Source organism: Myzus persicae, unplaced genomic scaffold (genome assembly GCF_001856785.1).
Source record: "Myzus persicae strain clone G006 unplaced genomic scaffold, MPER_G0061.0, whole genome shotgun sequence".
In the NCBI taxonomy this organism is placed as follows: domain Eukaryota; kingdom Metazoa; phylum Arthropoda; class Insecta; order Hemiptera; family Aphididae; genus Myzus; species Myzus persicae.
In genome coordinates this window covers 12,066-34,930 of record NW_019104436.1, presented here as the reverse complement: position 1 = coordinate 34,930, position 22,865 = coordinate 12,066, and the positions used below count along the sequence as shown (strand labels likewise).

The 22,865-nt window shown below is 30.0% G+C and overlaps 1 long non-coding RNA gene across 1 annotated transcript; it reads right to left on the bottom strand.

Annotated features, from left to right (window-relative positions):
• Window positions 1-8,392: 8,392 nt before the first annotated feature.
• Window positions 8,393-9,244, bottom strand: LOC111042158. Its single transcript, XR_002605400.1, has 2 exons — window positions 9,140-9,244; window positions 8,393-8,921 (listed from the first exon to the last, which is right to left on the bottom strand). It is a non-coding gene; the product is annotated as an uncharacterized LOC111042158 (long non-coding RNA).
• Window positions 9,245-22,865: the final 13,621 nt, after the last annotated feature.

The following is a 22,865-nucleotide window of genomic DNA, read 5'->3' as shown; positions in this document are numbered from 1 at the left end:
TACTGGATTTAACAAAAAAATTCAATTACTTCAAAATTAGAACAAAATATAATATTAATATTATCAAATTAATTCTTAACATGAATACTAGTGGTATTGAAGTCTTATAATTTATAGTCCCTCAACCATGATGGCTTCCTTTTCACCCTTGGTGCTGGTTGGTCTGGAACTGTTTCAGTCTCTATCTTTTCTTCAGTCTTTTCTTTCCCATCTGACTGTACTTCATCACTATCAGTTACTTCTTCATGTTCATCAGTGATATGATTTGGTACATTATCACTGTCGGTTCCTATTCGATATACTTTGAGATGAGACGCATGAGCTGTTGTTACATACTGGCGTCCCTCTCTCACTGTCACATCAGTTACTTGGTACACATCGTTAGTTAGTACTTTATTTATTATCAAAGGTCCTCGAAACTTTGGTTGTAATTTTGTAGGTTCACCTGTATGTATAGCTGGACGTCGTAGGAACACAACTTCTCCCACTTTATACTTCACAGGTTTTGTATGTTTTTGATTATATCTATTTTTCCACTTTACTTGTTCCTTTTCGATGTTGACTCGTGCCTGTTCTTGTAGTTTATTAACATCTCCATATTCTTCTTCAATTGTTATGTGTCTTTGAACCCCATCATTGAAACTTGCATGGTAACCATACAATATACGAAATGGTGTATCTCCAACAGTCTTATTTTGTGAATTATTCAGTTGACTCTCAACTTCGGGTAATTTCTTGTCCCAATTTCTTTCATTAGTCATGTTTGCCTGTAGTACTGGTACCAAAGTTGAATTCACTCTTTCAACTTGCCCATTGGACTGTGGATGTCTGACTGAAATTAATATATGTTTTATTCCACCTGACTCACAGTATGTTTCAAACCGTTTGGAAGTGAATGCAGTACCTCTGTCACTAATAATCCTTTTTGGTAGGCCATGTAACAATATAAAACTTTTTAAACATTTCAATACTGAATCAGTGTTACATCTACGCACTTCATACAATATCACATACTTGGTTAAGTTGTCAACTAATACCAAAATATGATTGTTACCTGAAGTAGATTTTATGGATGGTCCTATGTGATCAAGATGAATAGTTTCAAATGGCCTCTTCCCTGGTGGAATTGGATAAAGCTCACCTTGTTGACGCCCCTTAGGTATCTTACTGAGCATACACTCCGAACAGCATTTTATATGATATCTAACATGCCTGCGCATACGAGCAAAATAATAACGTTCTATAATCTTAAATACCGTTCTATCTACTGCAAAGTGACCCGATAAGTCATGACAGCGAACCACCAAACTTTTCCGCATCCCATCTGGTACTACCCACAATTGACGTGTCTTCTCTTGAACCTTAACTGTTCGATTTAATATACCTTCACGTAGGACATAATTTTTAATCATACTGTCCTCAGCTACTGAACGCTCTTCTGGTCTCTTTGTCAAGTTATTGATAATATACCGTAACTTTTCATCACTTCTCTGCGTGGCCATTACATGTTCCTCTTCGGTCATTGCTAACATTACCTCATAGCCTTCTAGTTCCTGTTCAGTATCATATGGTATGTCCACTGGTGCTCGTGATAATGCATCAGCATGTGCCATTTTAGTTCCTGGTCTATGTCTTACTTCAAATTCGTTATCACTCAGTAGATTTGCCCAAAGTGCCACTTGTGGATTGTCTGTCTTTTTGGTATTGAGATGTACGATAGCTTGACAATCGGTGATGACAGTGAATGGAATTCCAATGAGTAAATGAGGTAGACATGTTATACTCCATACTATTGCCATTAATTCTAATTTACCTGCTTGGTAATTCTTCTCCGCAGTTGTAGTTTTCTTTGAAACAGCATGAACAAGATGCATTTTCTTGTCACCTTCACCTCGCTGTAACAGCATCCCGCTCAGACCCACTTGACTGGCATCACAATGAAGTTCTGTGTAAGATTAAACAATTGTAACGCTGGATTACTGGTTATACAATGCTTCAATTTTTCAAAAGCTTGTTCTTGTTCTGCTTTCCATTTGAACGGTATACTGTCCTTTAAAAGTTCTGTCAGTGGTTTGGCTATCTCAGCATAAATAGTATAAATCTGTGAAAGAATCCAGTCAGCCCCAGATAACGTCGTACCTCATGTTGATTAACCGGGTGCTTCATGTCTCGGATCGCTGATGTCTAGTCCAGTCCTGCTTTAATGCCCTCAGCTGATACCTTTTATCCTAAATAGTTGACTTCTTCATAGCCGAAATAACATTTCTCTAGCTTCAGGGTTAGATTGGCTGTTCTTAGTGCGTCAAATACTTTTCGTAGTCGATTTATCATATCTTCAAAGTTTTTCGCAGGAATTTGGATATCGTCTAAATACCACATCGCGACTTTTCGTTGTAAATGTTACATGACTCCTTGCATTAATCGTGAACACTCATAAGGTGCATTTACTAATCCGAATACCATACGTTCAAATTGTCCGGTCTCACTCGGTGTAATAGAACTTGTTTTGGCCTTTGCTTCCTCCGTCAAAGGTACTTGTAAATAGGCTGCATCCGAGTTGGGTCCCGAATTTATAATTGCTACACTAGTTGGGCCCCGAATTATTTTAGGTACTATACTTGTTGGGTCCCGAATTATTTTAGGTACTACACTAGTTCGGTCCTGGATTATTTTAACTATAACACTAGGTCTTGAATATTATTTTGTTGGTAAGTACTACACTATACTAACATTTTCCTTCCCATTTTAACAGACTGTCTATGATCTATTTAGACCACAGGTATGGTTAAAAATGTTTTTTACAGTTTTTTTTTAACCTAACCAACTCGTCGAGGTTTAACCGGCATTTATCGCTGTTCCAGATAGTTTATTATAAGATTTGTCAAAAATTATCAGATATTATCGATAACACTGAAATTATAACACGAGTGCTCGAAAACCACTTACGTCTTTTTTCATTACGAATATCCCAATAGTCATATTATATACGTATAAGTACTTTTTATTTACTTTTCAATTTAATAAAATTGTATTAATATTATTGTATAATATTTTTACTAACTATCAATTACTTATACTTTAATATTTAAAAAAAAACTGTAAAAAACATTTTGAACCTGCGGTCTAAATAGATCATAGACATTGTGTTAAAATGGGAATGAAAATGTTAGTATAGTGTAGTATTTACCGAAAAATATTCAGGAACTAGTGGAATACCTATAATAATTCGGGACCCAACTAGTATAGTACCTTTAAAAATTCGGGACCCAACTAGTATAGCACCTTTTAAAATCCGGGACCCAACTAGTACACTACCTGCGATTAGCCCCTAGTATTCGGGACCCAACTCGGATGCGCCGTGTTAATAACCCGAGGCAAGATCCAATGTACAAAATAGTATTGCGTCACTCAATGCTTCTAAATGATCATCCATGTTCGGTGTCGGAAATACCTTACGTATAGTCTGCGAGTTTAACTTTCTATAGTCAACAACTAATCTTGGCTCACCATTTTTCTTCCTCACTAATAACACAGGAGATGCGTATGCTGATTTCGTTTCCGTTAATAGACCTGCCGCCTTCTATTCACTGACAATTCTGTCGATGATGTCTCTCTCCACCGCACTTGCTCTGTAAGGTCTGCTTACCACTGGTACGTTGTTGTCCAAAATGTCCATAGTTAGTGCGTTGGTACATCCTAGTTCGAATATATTAAACGCAAAACATAGACGATACCCACTTCGATTAGAATGCACTTCAGTATACATACGTATATCCGCCAATAGTTCCACTTCGCTTGTGTGACTGTTACTTAATATAGCGGCACACATTTCACGAGATTTGAGTCCGATGCACACCATTTTTTTTGTTTCGGCCGCAGTGAATTTTAAACTTCGACAAATCCCGCACCTTATCATGAAAATACGCAAATACCGTTTCACCACGTTGTTGGATACGTTCATCTATTTTCTTCCATGTTTATGTAATACTCTCTTGACTGGTAAACATAATTTCGAAAGATGTGATACATTTATTCATCGTATCCAGTTCTGAGATATGACTCAAATACCAATGTCTTGCTGCACCTCCCAGATGTGATCGCCCCGCTTCTAAAGTGTAGGTATCAGGCCATCCATTTAAATGAGCAACGGTTTTTAAAGCATTAACCCATTCGGTAGCTGCATCCGTGTCTCCTGATTCACCTGTAAACATCGGTATGATCTGCTCCTGATTTTGTACCACCGCTGGTACAACGGGCGGGTCATTCTGTTTTTGGTCAAGCAACCTATTGACGATTGCGTCCATCTGTTGTTCTCGCAATCTATTTTGTTCCAACATTGCGAGTACGAGTCTAATGATATCTAACGAAGCCGTAGCCGTAATACTATCAGCACTATTTTCTTTGTTATCGTTTGCCATCTTATTAATCGAAACAATTACCGATAATTCTTATCATCCACAAATCCACGATGTCGCACCGAACACCGGTGACCAAGTACGATTTTTCCCAAACGACAAAACGTAATACGACGGTATTACCACTTTTTTATTTATTTTTAAGGTTATGTCGGTATAACCATGAGTAAATATCAGAAAAATATTAAGTCATGATTATTATATTGCCGTCAAGGATAACCGTTGCCTGGAAAAAAATAACCATTGCATTGCAATTTGCTATAGAAAATAGAAAAAAAATAGTTCAATAAACACCGTTCAAAAGTAATCATCCTTAGGGGGGCGCGTTTATAGCGTTCCTAGCTTAATTAAATGAAAAGGGAAGCTAAAATGTATGAAAAAATGAAAGCGGACTCTGTCCGCCTGTACGCACCCCCCCCCCCCCAATTCTAACACTGAATACGAATCATCCATAAATATTATATTATATTGGTTGTAACGGTCAAAATTCAAAGACCATTATCGTACATATATTATACAATTTACGACTTCATCGGACAACACCATAAGCGAGTGAAAACCACCGTTTCACCGAAGGCGTCCAGGTGACGATGCCCAGCACCGCACGCGAAATGGTAGTACACATTTTTATTATGATTTAGATATCCGTAACTACACCTGGGCCGGTATTCTTTATTTATTATTATTATCACTATGTGCCATGTGTATGAACACTTATTATTATTATATTCCTTAATTATTAGTATTATGTACGACGGTAACAATTGTGGAGCCTCGAAATAATACACGGTAATAATATTCATTTATATATTATTATTGTGTGTTGTTCCTTTTTATTTTTTTTTTTCAATCCCACATGCTCCGATTTCCGAATATCGGCTGTGGGTTGGTGACTTACAAAGTCCAGTTTCGTCAATGTACGCCCCACGTCAAATATGGACAGGCATCGTGCGAGACGTTACATAGTGTATCATATTATGTAATTATGTATTACTTACATTTATCATTTCCATGCGCTCTTCACAAAACTGAAATATTTATTGATATATTTGTAATGTATATAACCATGTGTATGAGACAACATGCTTATGCTAGAAATAATGAAAATAAAAAAAGTAATAGAAATAAAAAAAAATTCAAAATTAACAACTACATAAGGGGCCAATAAATATTTTTCAAACAAAATTCAATTGTAAACATTTTAATTAGTTTTTTCATAATATTTTGTATATATATTTAATATTTTTAAATATTAACTTTAGTATAATGTATAAAATATGTACATCAATATGTTCATAAGTCACTTCTTTTTTAAAGACTCCATATTTTCATGTAACAATTACTATATTTTTGAGTAAATTAAAGAAATAATGAACAATTATTATATTTTTATTTATTTGTTAATTTATTATTGTGATTAGTTATGGTAACGTGGTACATGAGTTCTTACTGTAGATTGCGCTAGTAAGACGCGACTTTTCATCTGATTTGTTCCTAAACTTTTGCATATTGTTATCAAATCCATCGAGTTTCATTTCAGTCCATCCGTAAAATAGCAGATTGCTGATTAGTCAATCGGCTTGATTACCTCCCCTCCAGCGGCTGACCGATCTGATAAATTAAGAAACACACGGAATATAGGCCGACGTGCAACCATAAATCTATATCCGTGCCGCTGAAGTACGATCTCATTCCGAATAGAGTATATTTAATGTTATACATATTACTTGCAAATATAAATGAATATGAAAATTATTTAGCGGTATTCCGAAGTCGATTGAACAAAGCTTTTAGAAACGATAAGAAACATGTGTTAGAGAAGCGTAATGTTCGCCATATTTAATTTTGCATACTGAGTATTTATTCAGGTGTTAACAACAACAATAATTAATGACAATATATTATTTGTACGATGAATAACGAATAAAAATATTAAAAATATTTTTTGGTGTATTTCGTACATTAGTTTTAAATTCGAACGAGTATACAGTTATGAATTTATTATACAGTTTAGAAAAGTTTAATAAATAGCACAGTATAGCCTTTATATAAATACATAATTATTCTTTTAAAATGATCCAAGTTAAATACTAGACATTTTTTTAAATGTATAAAATATTATTTTTTTGAGCGACAACACCTGAAAACGTATTTCCAATATTCAACATTCAATATTTACTTTTAACAGAATTGTTGAAAAATCTTATCTCAATCAATCCTTAATACAAACATGTACTGCCACTACTGGTATCTAATGGCCGTTCACAACAAAGATATTAGGTATTCTAAACTTAATTTTAGGACCCTTTAAGCAAGTGAAAAATTACGTAGAAATAAAATCTTAATTACACTCACTTATATGTAATGAAATATTGAAATGTATGATTGACATGTTCCAAGAGACTACATTAATTTAAAACAAAAATTTTTAAAAAAAATGCCGGTCAAAAGTGTCCATGTTTTTATAGGTACATTATTATTTATTTAGATACCTACAAATTAAGACATTTCATTGATTAACTTTATTATAAAATAATGCGATCAATCATCATCTACAATTATTCAAGTATTATTTTACATCAATTAATTTATCATACATTTCATTGCAGTACTAAGACTGTATACAATTTTTGGAAGTTTCAAACTGTAAATAAAATTATGTACCTCCGTTATGTAATTTCGGATTCTCATCTTTTTTTTTACATTTTACATTTTTTTCGTTTTTATTTATTTTCAACCTATACGTTTAACATGAATATTATCACGTTTTGATTTACATATGTGATGGAAATGGAAAGGTTTGAAAAAAAGTTCATCTTCAAACCCATTTTAAAACTTATAAAATTATATTACATATTATATAGAATAATTAGTTTTTGTTTTAATTTTACGATATTTTTTTTGTCTGGAAACCCAATTTTTATAAAATTCAGAATAATACTTTTTGGATTGTAACCACACAAGATGAACCAAACTTTGAAAATACATCCTGCCTCACGCATGTCACACGTCTTAGCTTCTGACACGATCCCCCGTAGATCTGTTCTCGTGTGCATGCTCTGTTATAAATGTCTAATTTCTCACATTATATATAATGTAATTTAAGCAACTGTGTACGACGTATAAATAGAGTAATACAATAGATACATAAAGCACCAAACATTTTAATAGACGAAATGATAGAAGTCCGAACAGAGACCGATCTTACACTAGAGATAGAAATAACTACGAAGAAGTAATGGAAAATATTAATACACTTGTAGTTACAGAGCTTTGCAATCTTAATTTCTTATTCGGGTTTGGGGAGCGGGATGTATTCGAGTGATTATTATCTTAGTCCATGATTGTCGTCAACGATAACCGTTTCCTGGAAAAAAAATAACCATTGCATTGCAATTTGCTACCTATAGAAAAAATAAAAAAAATAGTTCAATAAACACCGTTCAAAAGTAAGCATCCTTAGGGGAACGCGTTTATAGCGTTCCTAGCTTAATTAAATGAAGATGGACGCTGAAATCTATGAAAAAATGAAAGCGGAGTACGTCCGCCTGTGAGCCCCCCCCCCCCATTCGAACACCGAATACGAATCATCCATAAATATTATATTATATTGGTTGTAACGGTCAAAATTCAAAGACCAATATCGTTCATATATTATACAATAGTGTCCTCCGTCCCGCTGCCGTCTCTGCCCACACCAAAGAAAACGCCGATGATACTGATATGTTAATCTTTGTCACGATTAAAGATATACTGGTTGCCGAACGAGTAATATTTACTACAATATTTATTGACATTCACAAGTTCTTATCAAAGTACTCTGACTACTAGCGCATCCGGTGTTGAACATTTTAAACTATAGTTAATAACCAATATTGAATATCATATCATATTCAAAAAAAAAAATATATAAATAACTTAGCTGTGTAAGTATGTAATATTGTATTTTTTTTTTTGTTTATATAATAAACTGAAGTATATTGTTGAAGAGGGTTATTGGACTTTAGATGACATTTTTAAAGAGCATAGTTATAGTAATTTAGATTCAACAGTATTTGAATGCATAGTTTATTTCTTAGCTGGGTAAATCAAATTAACTGTTACTTGAATAGTATTACATGTTTTTATATTATTATCTACATGATTTTTTTTATGTGTCATAGGTATGTAACAAAGAGATAATTAAAACATACTAAATGTGAAGTCTGTAAATCCAGTTTACAAGTTGCTAAAGGTAAATCATCTAATCCAGCAGCAGATTTAGTCAATTTGAAAACTAGAGGATTCTTAACCCATGTAAATCAAAATTTGTTTCAAATTATTCAATTATTGGAAGTATGTTTTCTGAAACATGCAGGCTCAGCGAATCCATTTGATGACACATTTGAAGATTTCTTCAGCACTGAGAATTTAAAATTGTGTTTTCCGTGTGTAGATCATAAAACTGAAGTTTTAACTGATATATGTGTAATGTACATTACAATGAGAATGAGGCAGTATAGTTTGCTGAAAAACCAAGAGACAAAAAAAATTAATAAAACAAAAAAAAAAATTGCTAAATTAGTTGTAACATAAGAAGATATTATTATTCATAAATTATAAAATAAAACCTACAAATCTTGAAAAATATACTAATTTGTATTGTTTTTTTCTGTTTGACTGAAATATTTAAAATTAAAATTGTGTATTAGTGCCTGTATTCTGTATGTAACTGTATTTTGTACCTTTTAGACTGTAGTCTTTTTTTTCCTATTTAACCGTCAATATCTTGTAATCTGTTGTCTTCTGTTCATCATACATATTAACATATAACTTTTAAATCATTGTCCGGACTCTGGAGTATTAGTAATTTGTAATTATTACGCATTATTATTATATTACTACAGTATTTTAAATTATAAATTATAAATCGCAAATATACACTAGATACTAGATAGCGACAAAGGACACAGTACTTTTGATAAGAATATTTGACGGTCTTCTTATCATGGTTCGTTCGGCAACCAGTATATCTTTAATCGTGATCTTTGTACATCACTATCACCGCTGCCTAGTACCCGTGGCTTGGATGTGACCGACCGACATTACGTCACTAATTACAATCCAATTAAAATTATAGTTGAATACCGGCCAATCGAAACAATATTCATAATTGTGTAACAACCTCGTATTTCGAGAGTGATGCACGACGCGTCCGACGCTGACACAGATATCTTTTTTTTTCTTTTATCTCTTCATCGGACAACACCATGAGCAAGTGAAACCTTCGTTTCACGTAGGGCGTCCTGGTGACGATGCCCAGCACCGCACGTGCAATTTTAATACACATTTTATTATGATTTAAATATCCGTAACTACACCTTGGCCGGTATTCTTTATTTATTATTATTATCACTATGTGTCATGTGTATGATCACTTATTATTATTATTATTATTATATTCCTTAATTATTAATATTATGTACGACGGTAACAACAGTGGAGCCTCGATATAATACACGGCAATAATACATTTATATATTATTATTGTGTGTTCGACATTGTGTGTTTTCAGCTGTATACGACGTATAAATAGAGCAATACATTCACGACCAAACATTTTAATAGACGAAATAGCAGGTTTGGTAGAAGTCCGAACAAAGACTAATCTTACTCTAGAGATAGAAATAACCACGAAGAAGTAATGGAAAATATTACACAAATTAAAACACTTGTAGTTACAGAGCTTTGTACCTAAATTATTTATTTGGGTTTGGGGAGCTGGATGTATTCGAGTGTTTTTAACATACGAAGAAATAGGTCTCCAATAAAATGTTGAGCTGCAAAAAAAGGTTATGTTCATTGCCATATTTCTTTAATCCCTTAACTTCTGAGCAGTTCATCCGTAACGTGGATATTTTATAAGAAAATGTTGGATTTCATTTGAATTTCTCAAAATGGGTTAGTAACAAATATGTTTTACCTACATAATACTACCTAGTAGTACCTACCTACCGAATGAGACGGCATGAACACGGCAGACCGGTGTCTTATGAAGTTATGAATAACAACGCGTAGTTTTCCTGTTATATTAGTCTCAATTCCGGAACAATGACTATCACGGGTCGGTCGGCCGGGATTATCAAAGCGAGCCGACGCGATGAGAGCCCCTTAATCGATCAAACCTACGTTTGCTAGATCCTTTGTATACAATGAGGATAATATTTTAGGAGATGGTATTCATAAAATGTGAGGTAGCTGTCTACCGGTGGCGAGTAATTTAAACTAGCGGTTTCTACTCGGTGGAAAAAGATTTGGAAACTGCACAACAGTAGTAAATGTCCGGAAGATTATACGAGGGGGCGACAATGTAGTGTTACGGTCCGACTTCCTGGGCCCTTGGTGACCTAGGTGGCTTGTTGGTATTGTTAATCGTCGTAATTAAATTTCCGGTATTGTGCTCGGTTTCGCGTTACTGGGTAGACATCTCCATTCTCCGTGTGTGTCTAGGGGTTGCGATTGCCGCGCCTGTGGTCACAGCGTGGATACCCATTATATTTACTTAAGTGTTGAAAAATAACAATAAAATATGTGGCCTTCGCCGATAAGTATAGAATAATATTATTTACTATGGTTGTATTGTATTAGCTGTTACTTACCATTTTTTATTCTGTACTGAGTAAGTGTACTTAGATGAGGAACACATCGCTTATAGCATAAACCGACCAGTAATATTTTATTTCATTTATTGTTCATCGTACACATTATTTCTTATTATTTAATTATATTAAATCAAAATGATTCTCTTTAAACAATTTTTAATAATGCTTACATTTATAGTAATTTCAGTTTTTGTTATGCCTGCAGCTACTGTACCAAATATAGAAAAATTAAAATGTAAGGATTAATGTACTGATTAACAATAATTATATTTGTGTTATGACTTTTATATTGTCGAAATATATTTCGAAAAATTATTATTGTTGTTTTATGACAATCTAGAGACAAACAGAACATTTTAACATTTGTTACTTTTTAGTCTAACTAAATATTACATAGTTTATATAAATTGTATACATTGAGATGTTACGAAAAGTATATTGTTTATTATTTTAAGATAAAATATTTTGACATTTTAATTGTAGGTATACGCTTATTCTAGTATATCCACTGAAGTACAATTATATGTTAACTCTTAACATTTTTTAGACAAATTTAAACTTGATTTTTGATTGGTCAAGCATCAATGGATTTGTATTTTCTACAATAACATCAATTTAATTTTTCTTACTTTGGGTTATAGTTTAATTCTTATAAATTAATTAAAAATTGAATAACTTAAACAAAATAATCTGTTAGATGATTAAATTTTTTTAATAGTTTACCTAATTTGTGGTATATGGACAAGTTTAACAAATACAATTTTTTTTCAGTGCTTTGTACAGGTAATATTCTTAAATACCAAATTAATTTAGTAACTTAACATATTTATAGATTGTGATTATGAAGTATAATAGTAATAATAATATTATAATTCAATTGTTTTATGGTACCTACTCACTCAAACAATTTTAAAATTGTACAGAGTTATTAAAAACGAGTAATGACTATACCGGTAAGGTTTTTGCAATTAATAAATAATTAATTTTATAACATCAAATAACCTTGAACTACGAAATACATAAAAGTCACTCTTATGAAAATGTTGAATTATGTTTTACATACCCATTACCCAGGTGGTTTTTTTAATGCCGTATAAATTAATATTTTCATTTTTGTAGACAATTTTTATATTAGTATGTATATTTTTTGTTTTTATTTTATTTTATAAATATAGTTTTTATGATATAATTTATATAAAAAGTTACAAAACGGTGTAATTTAAAAGCCCAAAAACATTTTGAGTTTATAATTTTTAGTAGTTAAATTTAAGAGAACACCATATTATGTTCAACGATACTTCAGCATTGATTTACGCATATTGTATACACAATAGGATTGACAAAAATACTAAAATATAATTTCATAAAATATGACAGATTTTGATTGAAAAATAGGTAAAAATGCAAAAAAGTCTCAAAAAACCCAAAAAGGAGTAAAAACTAAATATCGTAAGATATGCAAAAAAAGCAAAATAAAATTTTTAATTTGAGTTTTTTGTATCGTGATTCTTAAAACATATTGATAGCTTACTCTGCTATTTTTTAAGCATCTCATGAGAAATATGCAAATACTATAAAATACCAACCCTGTTCATAACCTTTATAAATGTTTTTAATTTTAAAGAAAAGTGTTCCTTAATAAATAATTATAAGTTTTGTTTGAATAGATTCGTGATTCTTCATACACCAAAAATTAAATAACTTTAAAATGTGAAATACACAAAAAATCACTCTTTTGAAAATGTTGAATGATTTTTTACATACCCAGGTATTTTTTTTTCTTGACTTATTAACTAATATTTTAATTTTTGTAGTAAATTATAGTATGTATATTTTTGTTTTTATATTTCATTAAAATATGCATCATTTTATACAATATGGGATTTAAAGATTATAATATCAAAAGCTATTATGTCCGTTTGTAAATAAAAATAGACTTCGAAGATCAGAAACATTTAAGTACATATTCTTCGTTGTACTTCGTTGTGTCTCAATTTAAATATGAGAAATTGTTTTCTAAAAAAGTGACATTCAAATTAAAAATTTTAATAGCTGTTATTAATTATAATATTTTTATATTCTAATACCTATAAAATAAGGTGTTTAATGGTTTCTACATAAACTAAAAATTGAATTACTTTCAATTATGAAGCATGCAATATAATAAGGGTATTTTTTTATACACACGTAGTCAATACTTTTAATATCCACACATCATAATTCATATTATTTCATTAAAGGCAGAGAAAACCAAAATGGTCAACCACATTAAATACATCTATAATTCCATGTTACATTTAAAATATTAGTGTTAACTTTGGTGTATTATATATTGTTTTACAGCAAACTCAAGTAAGTATTTTTTATATTCATTGCTATATTTCTACTTCTCCTACTCCTAATGACAAATCAAATTTCTTGAGGAAGTATTTGTATTTAATTTCAAATAAGTTATGTTAGTTTATATTGTTCAGAAACTGTTCATAAATAGTTAAATGTGTCTGTTAAGTACTCAACCCATTTCAAACCAAAAATAACCAAGCATTTTATTACATTAAAACTATATTATATTTGTTTAATTGATTATATTGCGAGACTTTACACTTCAAACTTAGTTCGGAAAATTCTTGTCATTCCACGATGTTCCGACTTAAAATACGGAAGAAGAATACGGTCTTCTTTTTGACCACACGACAAATTTATAAAATATAAACAATATATCAATTAATAATATACTTACTACTATTTAGTATTTGGTCACGAATGTAAATGTCAATACGTTGTGCAACGTTATTCAATTTTGTCGAGACAACGACACTTCTATATTTCATGTTGCATTAGGTCTTATTTTAGGCTATTAAATTTCTAATAATCAGAATCAATTAATGATTTAACTGGATTTTATTTTAAAGAAAATATTTATTTAATCCACCAATTTAATTGTAAAATTTTTCCTGTCAATAGTATTGTTATTACTAAACAACTAACTTCTAAATCAAACCAACTACAAGAAATACACACAAAATGATGTATCACATGAAGATTGTAAAAAACAAAAATACTAGGGTTCTGTGTTTACCAGATAATTATAAAAATAAAATAAAATGAAATCGTAAACACGTATTTTTTAATTATTTCAAGTATGCTTTTTTCAAACCACATATTGCAAACAACTTATTGTGACTATCAATGCTGATATACATAGTTTATAAATTAAAATAGTGGTTTGCAATTTTTTATCACCATAATAATGGAAAAAGCTAAAAATTATTCAATTTTTAAATAAAGTTCCTCCATTGAAAATCTGTAATTATGTTCTACATACGTAATTATTAATTATCATTTATTATAAAAGTATAATTTTTTTTTGTAGAAGGTATAAGTACTCAAATTTTTGTCATTTTATTCTATTAAATTTCATCATTGTATTATTTTATAAGTTATTTCAATATTATATTAAAATATTATACACGCGTGTCGTCCACTATAGATTTGATGTCCATTTGTAGATAAAAAAAAACATGGAATATTAAAAACATTAGAGTACGTGCTGCGCATTACATCTTATTTTCTTACTTCTAATCTATGTTATTTATAATGTTTTATATTAGAATAGAAAATAAGGTGGTTTTCATAAACCAAGATTTAAATTAACTTCAAATATGTAGCAAGCAATGTAGTAGGGGTATTTTTGAATATTCACATAGTCAATATTTTTAATAAACACTCATCAGAATTTTACAAGAAATTCATATAAAATAATGTATCACATGATGGTTGTAAAAACCAAATTTTTCGTTTTCCATGTTTGACAGAATGTTTTATTCAGGTTTCTGTTAATGCGGATGTTTTTAAAATAGAATCTTTCGGGTTATATGTGTTTCGGTATTAAAGTGATTTTAAAATAAAAAAAATAAATAAACAGTGAGAGTTATACTAGAAGATATCACATTAATTAAAAGCCTTTTATATTATTTGTTTTTATAGACGGTCTAGATGGTAAGTACCTATACTTTTAAATTTTATAATTTGTCTCATTAAGAAAATTAAATAAAAGTTACTGAATGGTATCAAAAGTTGAGACTTCAAACATTCTTATAACTAATCATAAATTACGATCAAAGCAAAGTTATTTGTTTTTCATATGTTCAATATTTAATTTTTAAGCCAATTCGTAAAAATTAAACTAACCAAGCAAAAAAATATTTTTATTGTTTTATTTAGAAAAATTAGCACGTAAGTAATTTTTATTTTTTCATTGTATAGCGAAATTGAGTTATAAAGTCAAACTTTATGTCATACATTGCTCATAGTATATTTTATGAATACCTGTTATTTTCACAATCATAAATTGTTTTCCAAATTACACAAAAACAGGATACTTTTTAAATGTAAACTATGGGTCCGTCTGTACTTTTGTCAATATTTGTTATTATTTAATTTAAGATTATCGCAATAAAATCGTAGCCCCTTATTCCGTAATTATTTCAAGTATGCATTTTTTAAACCACACATTACAATTCACTTGTTGTGACTAACAATGCAGATTGTACATACGCTATTATTATTATCGTATGATATCTAAGTACAAACAAGCAAATACAATTAGTAATATTAAGAATAAATAAATAAATAACGTGAATGGTTTTTGGTAACTGTGAATTGGTAAAATATGGTGGTATGTTCTTCTTTAGAGTATAATGTCTTGGGCTTTAATCCAATTAATAGCTTCGTCCGTAGCGTAGTGAAGTTCCTGCATTGATCCTTTAAATGTGCGGAGGGGACAGTCTTTTATTATGTGATGGATGGTCTGAGGGGGATGCCCACAGTCGCAATCTGGGAGCCGGGAGGTCTGCCATTTTCCATTTGTGGAGCAGCTCTTTACAGCGCCCATGTCCAGTACAAAGTTGATTTAACACGACCCATTCTCGTCGAGGTAGACAGTAGTTGATGTCCTGGTAGCGGGTTTCCTAGTGATTGTATTGTACATTTGTACATACGCGTATGATAGTGATTTGAAATCACAATAATAATGCAAAAAGCTACAAATTATTCAATTTTTAAAAAAGTCAATCCATTGAAGATATTGAATAATGTTCTGCATACTTAATCATTATTTATCACTTGGTATTTTAATGAAAACTTTTTTCTTGTATTTTGTAGAAGTTATAAGTACGCATATTTTTGTTTTTGTTTTTGTTTTTTTTTATTTTATTATTCTTATTTTATTTTAATTTCATCATTGTATTTTATAAGAAATTTCAATATTATATTGAAATATTAAACAAGTATGTGGTCCATTATAGATTTGATGTCTATTTGTAGATAATGATAGACATTAAATATCAAAAATATTAGAGTACGTTATATCTTAATTTCTTACTTCTAATCGCTGTAATTAATAATGTTCCTATATTAGGATAGAAAATAATGTGGTTTACATAAACCAAGAATTAAATAACTTTCAAAAATGGGGAACACAATATAATATTGGTATTTATAAATACGCACATTGCCAATATTCTTAGCATCCACACATCAGAATTCATACATTTTCATTTGCGGTAGAGAAAACCAAAGGGGCGTCAGTCACGTTGAATACATTTATAAATTTCATATTTAATTAAAATAGTTTATCTCGTATTAACTTTTGGTGCTATGTTTATTATTTTACAGCAAATTTAAGTAAGTATTATTTGTATTTATTGCAATGTTTCTTCTTTTACTTTTCCTGGAATGGCCAGATTTTTGTGTCCAACTTCAATGTGATATTTGTTATTAAACTGTTCTTGAATCGTTGAATGTATTTGATAAAATATTACACCCACTTCTAAACTAACCTAACTTGTAATTCCTTAACGTTAAGACACCATGGTCAGACACGTTACACAGCAATGACTTGGTTTGTCAAGCTCTGTCAATATTCACGATATTCTTAACTTTAAAATGTCTAATACTTACGTGGCCACTCAGAATAATACATAATATCACAGCCAAGCAGTTATGCAGAAAACACAGAACCGTGGTCAATCAAAAATGATGTTCCAACATACAAGAGGTGCCAGAATTGTCCTTATGCTGGTAAAATGACGACCCTATACTAATAACTAATAAGGAAACCTTTAACTAGAATATTCTAATAAAGTTGTCGAATCATAGTTACCACTTTACCAGACAATATTACAACAATACCAGCTTTGAGCACAGTAGAAGAAAATAACAGAAAAACACATTTGGCACAAGGTTTTTAGCAGGAACAAAACAACAAAATCTACATAACGCCTCTTCTATATGACGGATGAAAGGCAACAACATTATAAAATACGAAACTTTTAAAAATAATAACTGTAATTGCAAATGGACCACTATCACTAAGCCCCATCACGTCAGCTGACTACCGATATCACGAAGTATTGCCAACACTGCAGCTGCACAGCGGCGATGGGAACTTAACAGTTAATGGCACCAATATAAAAAAAAAAAATATATATATATAAACAACTATACACAAAACAATCATGGTCAGACAAGTTACACAGCAATAATTTGGTTTGTCAAAACTCTGTCAATGTTTTGTCGTGCAATGCAATCATAATAATAATTATTCCACTTGCTACATGGGTTATTAATATTCATACAATAAATTCAACAACTTCGGTTAGTTTTAATATTAAAAGTGCACTATATTAAACTCAAATGTAACACCACAAAACATGAATACCTTAATAAGTATTATCTTCCATATCAATATTGAGATGTAGGCGCCCACCTACTATATAAAATGAGTGATAAAAGGTATCAATAAATGAAAAATATAATAATATAACAATACGATGTAATCCATTTCGGCAATATTAATAAATAATACAAAATATTGCCATTGATATGGTATCACAGAAACCAATTTGAACCAAAAAATTATAGAAAATATATTGAAAAAACGAGATGATGAAGAATAGATAATAGGAGCCATACAATCTTATCGGACTAGAATCAATTGAAAAAATATACGAGGTTATGAGGTGCTTAACCATCAATAATGGATAGGTATTTATAATTTTTTTTTATAAAAACTAAAATGATTTATTATGGAGTAGTGAGTGTATACAGTCATTAATGTTCAACATTAGTACATTTGTATATTATTATAAATATTAAATAACTCATTTGAAAAAAATTAATTTCTTCTAATTAATAATTCTTATGTTGCGCGTGTGTTAGACAAAGACAGTCGTCAACGCCACCGATCCCCTTAACAATACAATCCAGTGATAAGCAAGTGTCCCGTATCTATGGCTATTATCTACGATTATAAATATTTTTGTAATATAACTTTAAAAGAGGCACATCATTGTCTTTCTCTATTTTAGCTCCCGCTTGTCCAGAAAAGAAAGCAGCACGCTGGGTAGTAAATAGAGGGTTACTCTATGGTAGAGTGAGTAAAGGCATGTCCTATGAATTCTTCTATTATCTATGGGATTGAGAGTTAAATTCATGAACCATTCAAAATCAGTTGTTTCTTATCAAGAAGAAATGTTTTTCGGTTGTTCTTATCAAATGTTTTCAAACTTGATTATGGTGCAGAAATGATAAGGAAGTTTATATTACGACTTCTACCACCATATATCAAAGAGCCTTCAGTGACTCCAAACTTGAAATGAATTACAAGGAAAAAAACGAAAATAACTAATATTTATATTTCGACAGTTTATATTTGTATATTAATTGTTTTTTTGAGCTTATCATTTTCTTAAAACAAATCCATTCACTTTTAATATTAATAAAATTATAAATAAAATTATAAACAATTTCTTCGATGACCTTAAAAATGTTATATTAATTATTTGCATGTACATTTAATACAATAAATGCACAAAATACACAATACATTTTTGGAGAGTTATAAAATCCGTCTCCTTATGGTACTCTCTGGGCAACGCTAAATGGCTTCAAGTAAGTGTTTCCCAAATTGTATATTATAAAAATGCGATCAAAAGGTGATATAATTTTCTTGGGCGAAAAGGGAAAATAGTTTTAAAATATTTAGGCAAAAAGCGACATAGTCAAAAAGTGATAGGTCATTTTAGGGAAAAAGAGTCCCGTTCCAAGGAAATAATACAAATTGAAACAATATAAATTATTTCAATTAATATTAAAGAAATACATGTAAAAGATATTCCAAAAAATATATTTATACCGTTTTATCTCCTCTTATTACAAAAACAGACACTGAAATAAAACATGACATCGAAAAAAATTATAATATGTGTTACAAATACAATGATATGAACAATTTTGATATACAAGAAGTTTGATCACTTCGAATTGATACAATATAACATCAATATATGTAAAATTGTGTATACGTGGTTATTAGTTTTTAAACTTTATGATTTGCAGCCAATGAAGGTACGTATTATTTATTTATTTTTAATATGTAATAGGTAGAAGGGTTTTTAATAGAAAATTATTATCTTTCTATCTTGTTTTAATAACTGTAACTGTAGTTATTTTAGTGTAGTTGTTTTAGGTATAGACATTATATTGTTTAGACTGGCACGCATGTAAATCTTGAAAACTTCCAAATAGGACTGTTATTTTATAAAAAAAATAATGTTGCAGTATATTAAATCTGTTTCGGAATGAAAATTTAAAAGAATTACATTATAAAGGAATGAGATCTTAATATATGTTATGTTTCGAAAGAGTTAAACTAAAGAATGTATAAGCCAGGAACTATAATAAGTTGCAAAAATATGTAGACATTTTTTCACATTTGCATCACAGCTGGACATTGGTATCAATCGTGGTATAAATATATATATGATTTTGACCAACTGCAATCCTAAGCATGGATTGGAATATAATGGAATTGAAACGACATAGTTGGCGAAGGTCGGGAAACCGCCACTGAAGTCCAGAAGGTTAATCACTCAGGGGACCGAATGTCTTCAGACACTTTTGTTGGTTTTTATTTGACCTAACATTATGAATTGCAGTCCATGTTTTCTGCAGATGGCGTTGTGAGTTCTCGGCCTCCATTTCAACTTCCTGCACTTGTCTCTTGTACATATATTCGTGGAAACTGATAAGCTGCTCGCTTCTTGTTCATTATATCTTAGTCCGTGGTCCTGAATAATATACCTTACTAATTAAAAAAATTATTAAAAAAACTTATTCGGAATATCATTATGATATTATTCCATATACATTCCAGTGTTATTACTGTTTCTAAAAAAATCATTTCAAGAATGCGTTATACATGGTCCCATGACAATAGTATTCCAATATTATTTCATTGCTTATCTCGAAAAAAAATCGGATGAAAATAATAATTCTAGATTTTTTTTTTACTAGTAAATATTTAACTGATTTATGTAGAGCTCTATTTTGACTTTTTCAGAAAGTCGAAGTTTTAATTATTTAATTTAATTTACTGTACAAATGTACAATGTCAAATATGATAAATAAATTATTTAACTATAGAGCAACATTTAAAAAAAAACTTAACGACTTCTTACTTTCCCAAATCTTGAATTTTTACTTTTGTCATGATAATAAATAAATAATAAGTATGCCAATAAATTATTTAATACATATTTTGTTTAGAATATTGTGTGCATAGTCATTAATTTATGAAACTTTATTATTTATAGTGAATGAAGGTACGTATTATTTATTTGTTTTTTGTAATTTACCTAATCACCTGAATCATCCACTTAAGTCGGAACAGAAAAACTATAGAAATCTGTAAAAAGCACAAAAAAAGGCTAAAATATTTTGGCATCATCTTGATGATGTAAATAATGTTATATCTAGTGATGGCCAGGATAAATATTTGGTGACAATTTCAAGTATCTGCAGGGGTTTTTTTTAACAAATCATTTAATTGTTTTGCCTACAAATTCTGGAATTTTCACCTTCCAAAATAAATACTAGATCCAATTCACTACTAGAAACACCATTAAAGTTGGAGATCCGACGAATATTCATGTTCCGTGTAATTTATACTTTTTGATTCAATCGGACAAAAATTTTTTTTTAGTGTTCATGATTTTGATGTAGTTCATACAAACTTTAATTGTATACAGATAAATAAAAATATGAATTATAATTTTATATTATGCTCAAAAAAAAAAAAAACAAACAGATTTATTGACCATTGAATTCAAATTGTAGTTACTCAAAATTCTCGTTGACTTTATGGCACACGAAGTTTCCTATACAGCTGAGTGACTTATCAATTACCAGTTCCGTTATTTATGCATTGCTGTCAACTGAAAACTGTAGTTCGTCATATTTGAACATTATTTGGTTTCATCAAAGTAACTGAAAATGTATTTACTATTTAAAAAAACAAATCCTATAGTTTTTTTTATAATTTTTTGTTTCTTTATCCTGCTACTCTAAATGTTTTGATTTTGTCCCTCCAAAGTAACAACTATATTCACTTTCTTACCAGAAAATACATGCTGTCAAGAACATCGAAGTACTTTTACTGTCTCAAAACGTGACGCTGGAAACAAAAATAAAAGAAAAAAACACACATGTTTTAAAATCAATACATTCATCGCTCTGCTTAGAACCTAAAATGTTAAAGTTGAATAAAAAACAATAAGTTGCCAAATTATAAAATGTATTTCCTATGGAAATTTTTAAATTATGATAGTTTATCATCAACCAACAGTTTATTTTAAAAATTTTAATATAATACAGTATGTTTATAATATAACAATACAATATAAGAATTTGTTTTTCTAGACTGGTTGAGTAAGTAAATATTATGTAGTTTTATAATTTTAGTTATATGAAATTTTAAATTTCTTTAGACAAATTGCATATGCTTGGAACCAAAAGGTGTAAACCCAATTTTTTTTTCACATTAATATGTATATTAAAACGATACATACATATTACACATACTTAAAAGGTATTTCTGAAGGTTGATAAGGAAGAAACATACAAACCTAATACAGAAAATTAACGCTACCATAAGAGGTTAAGAGGTAGCACCAAATCTCTCGATGTTTGATCTGAAACGTTCGGATCCAGAGGTTAAAATTAACTGTAATTTATAAATTAAATTATGAGTACAGTAAAAAGAAGTTTGTTGGTATACGTTGCACACACCAAGAATAAAAGCTGGTTGTACATACCTTGTAGACTGCTAAGTTAATGCTTGTCCATACTATTAATTTTCTGTGTATATTATATAAATCATAAGATTTTTTAGATATAAGGTCTCAAATGGCATTCGTTGCATTCTTTAGAAGCTTGTGCCTGTGTACATATATATTTATATATTGTTAATACTTTTTTTAAATATAGTTCCCAAGTATTGGAAACTCTGTAGTATATGGTCATTAGCATTTTGTTGGGTTTCAACAGTTGGCTGAGGAACATGTGTGTATGTAGCCTCAGGGCTGGATTGGACGAATTAAATTTCTTTACATAAGAATTTTATAATTTTAATAGTATACATAGGTTCCAAGCCTAGGTAATGCTTTAACTAGAATTACCTTAAATCCCATATGCATTATGAATATTACATTAAGGTAGACATTATTGATGTTTTTCAATCTATTATAATGCTGTGATTATTGATTGTGAATTTTAACAAATTATAACAATTTGATAATGTTGGACAGTACCTATTCTGATATATTCCTGGATATTCGATTTAATATTTATTTTTAGATGATATGGCATAGTAATAACAATTTTTTTTATTTTATCATTATTTTCCACAGGCAAATTGACTGGTAAGAAACATGTATTGATATTTTTATTTCATTGATCTTAATCGTTT